Source organism: Meles meles, chromosome 2, assembly GCF_922984935.1.
Source record: "Meles meles chromosome 2, mMelMel3.1 paternal haplotype, whole genome shotgun sequence".
NCBI lineage: Eukaryota > Metazoa > Chordata > Mammalia > Carnivora > Mustelidae > Meles > Meles meles.
Window position 1 is genome coordinate 109,564,581 of NC_060067.1, and position 5,376 is coordinate 109,569,956.

The 5,376-nt window shown below is 40.2% G+C and overlaps 1 pseudogene; it reads right to left on the reverse strand.

Annotated features, from left to right (window-relative positions):
• Nucleotides 1-215: 215 nt before the first annotated feature.
• On the reverse strand, nt 216-1,357 carry LOC123936876 (annotated as a pseudogene).
• Nucleotides 1,358-5,376: the final 4,019 nt, after the last annotated feature.

Sequence of the window (5,376 nt, forward strand, 5' to 3'; positions counted from 1 at the left end):
CTGACCCATGATGTCAGCTCAGGTCATGATCTCAGGGTTGTAAGATTGAGCGCCAAGTCGGGCTCCCTGTTCAATGAGGAGCCTGCTTAAGATTCTTTCTCTCCCTCCGCTCCTCCCCCTGTTTTTATGCATGCTCTCTCTATATATATATCAAATAAATAAATAAATCTTTAAAAAAAAAGAATGCTCAAGATATGATATATGATACCACAGGTCTATTCATAAAGGGAGAATCTAGACAATAAGTTGTGTGAACTTCTTGATTTCATCCTACAAAACAAGCACAAAACCACCACCCATGCCTCTGAGAACATTGGACCATGCAGGCTTGAAAAAAGCTTTGGTTCCTCCTCATCATGAGCAACCTTCCTCCAGCAGTCAAGCGTGCCTGTATGCGTCATGTCAGTTCCTTTGCACCCTGACTGCACCATCACCTGGTAACCAACAGTGTCCAATGACCAGGAAGTCAATCCAGCAACTGCTATGATGGATTGCACAATCATCCAGCTGAGAAAGATGTGCGTATTCTTGGGATCGGAAGCATTCCCTTTGCTGTGTCATAGATACAGAAGTAGGCAGCTCTGTAGATAAGAATACCCTGCACAGACACATTAAAACCTTGGTCCAGACCCTTCATCTCACCAGGCTTGTAGATCTTAACCAGGCAGTCACTGAGGCCTCTCAATTCCCTTTTAGCTCCAGCTTTGCCAGCATCAGCTACTATACAGGTACAGGCAAAATCAGGAGGATACACAAAACCCAAGAATGTGGTCCCCACGGCACCACCTGAAGCCAGATTCCCTGCAAAGTAGTGCAAAAACTGGGTTCTCTTGTCCACACCACCCAGGAGAATCTTCTTATATTTATCTTTGTATGTATCTATTTTTTTTAAGATTTTGTTTATTTATTTGACAGAGAGAGACACAGTGAGAGAGGGAACACAAGCAGTGGGAGTGGGTGAGGGAAAGCAGGCTTCCCGCCAAGCAGGGATCCTGATGCGGGGCTTCATCCCAGGACCCTGGGTTCATGACCTGAGTCGAAGGCAGACACTTAATGACTGAGCCACCTAGGCATCCCTGTATTTATCTTTGAAGGCAAAGCTGAGAACCTAGGTGGGAAAGCATCTGATGCCATCGGCTAGGTTACCATGCGGGAATGATAGGACTCCCTCCTCCCTGAGGATGGGAAGCATGAAGTCTATACAGCCCTTGTATTGTTTATCAGCAGTGACTTGCTTGCTGGCATTCTGCACCCGCAGCAGCAGCTTGACCCACTGGATGGGTGCAACCATCGTCTTGGAGATACCCATGGCCTCTCCTCCCATCAGCAAGTCCTTGGCAAGGGAACAAAGTGGCATCTGTCATGTTGAAAAGAGAGAGGAGACAGGAAACTGTGAAGCAGTCTATAAAGATTTCAATTGTCCCCTAAATTTAATCAGAATCACTACAGAATATTTTTGAAGAACTTCACAAATTGATCCTAAAAATCTATGCAGGAAAGCAAATGACTTTTCTCAATAAGGAGAGCCAAGACAATGCTAAAGGAGAGCAAGATGGGGACACTTGTCCTTGCAGATGTCAAGACCAAAGGAGCAGACTGGAGACCAGAAACAAACTCATGCATACACGAAAGCTCAGATATAAGGAGCATGTATTACATATCTGTGGAAAACTAAAGACGTTGTGGAAAACAAAACGTGAAAAACTTTAGAAAGCGATACCAAATATCTTTACAATATGGAAGAAAAGAAGGATCTCTTAGGCAAGGCTCAAAATCACCAAAGCAGGAGGGCAGGAAAGCCACATTTTACCATACTAAAACATGGACCTTCTGTTCATCAGAAGACACTATAAGGAGCATATGATAAGACAAGCCAGTGTGGAAATGGAACAGGGTTCGGTCAATAAAGGAGTAGAATAGCGCAGCAAGCTAGAAATGATTCAAACTGGTCACAAGCTACAAACTTAGAGAGAATATTTGCAATATAAGCAATCAGTAAAAGACTGTTTTCTAGAATTTACAAAGAAGTCTTCTAAGGAAAAAAAAGACAGACCAATCATTTTAGAAAAGGGGAAATGCTATGGTAATAATTAAATAAATAAATAAATAAATAAATGTAGGGGCACCCAGGTGGCTCAACTGTTAACCATCTGCTTTCTGCTCAGAGCATGATCCTGGGGTCCTAGGATCTAGTCCCGCATCAGGCTCCTCGCTCACTGGAGAGCCTGCTTCTTTCTCCCTCTCCCTCTGCTGTGACCCCTGCTTGTGCTCTCTATCACTCTCTTTCTGTCAAATTAATTAATTAATTAATTAATTAAAATAAGAAGATGTAAAAGATGTCCAGTTTCATGCATAATTAAGACAGAAAAATTTGAAATCAAAATCAGATGGCATGTTGCACCTCCCTGCTTTTGCAAATTTTAAAATATTTGACAATGTTAAGTGTCTTTATAATGAAGATATTTAGCAACAGAAACACTCATGCATTGCCAGTGGGAGCACAATCCTTACGGAAAACAGTTTGACAATACATAATAAAATTGCACACAATCAGACAACAAAAAGAAATTAAAAGCATCCAAATCAGCAAAGAAGAAGTCAAACTAACACTCTTTGCAGATGATAAGATTCTTTATGTGGAAAACCCGAAAGACTCCACTTCAAATCTGCTGGAACTTGTACAGGAATTCAATAAAGTGTCGGGATATAAAATCAATGCACAGAAATCAGTTGCATTTCTATATACCGACAACAAGACAGAAGAAAGAGAAATTAAGGAGTCAATCTCATTTACAATTACAATTACAATCCCAAACCATAAGATACCTAAGAATAAACCTAACCAAAGAGGCAAAGAATATGAACTCAGAAAACTATAAAGTACTCATGAAAGAAATTGAGGAAGACACAAAGAAATGGAAAAATGTTCCGTGCTTATAGATTGGAAGAACAAATAATGTGAAAATGTCTATGCTACCTAAAGCAATCTACACATTTAATGCAATCCCTATCAAAATCCCATCCATTTTTTTCAGAGAAATGGAACAAACAATCCTAAAATTTATATGGAAGCAGAAAAGACCCTGAATAGCCAGGGGAATGTTGAAAAAGAAAGCCAAAGTTGGTGACATCACAATTCCAGACTTCAACTCTATTACAAATCTGTCATCATCAAGACAGCATGGTACTGGCACAAAAACAGACACATAGATCAATGGAACAGAATAGTCAACTCAACTCCATGGTCAACTAATCTTCAACAAAGCAGGGAAGAATGTCCAATGGAAAAGAGATGGGCTCTTCAACAAATGGTATTGGGAAAATTGGATAGCCACATGCAGAAGAATGAAACTGGCCATTTCCTTACACCACACATGAAAATAGACTCAAAATGGATGAAGGACCTCAATGTGAGACAGAAATCCATCAAAATCCTTGAGGAGAACACAGGCAGAAACCTCTTCAACCTCAGCCACAGCAACTTCTTCCTAGGAACATCGGCAAAGGCAAGGGAAGCAAGGGCAAAAATGAACTACTGGGACTTCATCATGATCAAAAGCTTTTGCACAGCAAAGGAAACAGTTAACAAAACCAAAAGACAACTGACAGAATGGGAGAAGATATTTGCAAATGACGTATCAGATAAAGGGCTAGTACCCAAAATCGATAAGGAACTTAGCAAACTCAACACCCAAAGAACAAATAATCTAATCAAGAAATGGGCAGAGGACATGAACAGACACTTCTTCAAAGAAGACATCCAGATGGCCAACAGACACATGAAAAAGTGCTCCACATCACTCGGCATCAGGGAAATACAAATCAAAACCACAATGAGATATCACCTCACACCAGTCAGAATGGCTAAAATTAACAAGTCAGGAAACGACAGATGCTGACGAGGATGAGGAGAAAGGGGAATCCTCCTACACTGTTGGTGGGAATGCAAGCTGGTGCAGCCACTCTGGAAAACAGCATGGAGGTTCTTCAAAAAGTTGAAAATAGAGCTACTCTATGACCCAGCAATTGCACTACTGGATATTTATCCTAAAGATACAAATGTAGTGATCCAAAGGGGTACATGCACCCAAATGTTTATAGCAGCAATGTCCACAATCACTAGACTATGGAAAGAACCTAGATGTCCATCAACAGATGAATGAATAAAGAAGATGTGGTATATATACATACAATGGAATACTATGCAGCCATCAAAAGAAATCTTGCCATTTGCAATGATGTGGATGGAACTAGAGGGTATTATGCTGAACAAAATAAGCCAATTAGAGAAAGACAATTATCATATGATCTCCCTGATATGAGGAAGTTGAGAGGCAAAGTGGGGTGTTTGGGGGTAGGAAAGGAATAAATGAAACAAGATGGGATCAGGAGGGAGACAAACCATAAGAGACTCTTATTCTCAAAAAACAAATGAGGATTGTCGGAGGGAGGAGAGTGGGGAGAGGGTGGTTGGGTTATAGACATTGGGGAAGGTATGTGCTATGGTGAGTGCTGTGAAGTGTGTAAACCTGGCGATTCACAGACCTGTACCCCTAGGGCTAATAATACATTATATGTTAATTAAAAAATAAAAAATATATTTAAAAAATTGCACACAACATATTCTATACCCCACAATTTCTCTGCTGGGTATACATACTAGAAAAATTTTACACATATAAGGATATATATATATATATAATATTCATGGAAACTTTGTTCACAAAAGCAAAATCTGAAAGGAAAAAAAACACCAAATATCTAATTATACTGAAATGAATAAATAAACTACATCTTCATACTTTGGAATTCTGTATATAGTAGTTACAAGTAAATGTATCAGCAGGATAGAATTTCAAAAACTGAAGTTAACACCACCAACAAAATGATAAAAGTAAGTCACAGAAAAAAATAAGCTGCATGATTCCTATTATAAGAAAGTGCAGCCAAGAGCGCCAGGGTGGCTCAGTCAGTTCAGTGTCTGCCTTCAGTTCAGGTCACGATCCCAGGGTCCTGGGATCCAGCCCTGCATCAAGCTCCCTGCTCAGTGGGGAGACTGCTTCTCCCTCTCCCCTAATCCTGCTCATTCTCTCTCTCTCTCTTTCTCTCGCAATTAATAAATAAATAAATAAATAAATAAATAAATAAATAAATAAATCTTTAAGGTCCAGCCAAAACTCAACAGTACATTGTTTTAGGATTCACTCATAGGCAGCAGTGCTGGTGTAGTCTACGGCCATCTTAGCTAAGCTAGAAACTACAAATCCCAGAGTTCCCTGCAGGGTTTGAGGTTAAACGGACCAAAATAGGAACTTAAACAAGATACTGGAGGCAGAAGTGAAGCAGCACCCCGTTTTCATGCAGGGCACGTGCACT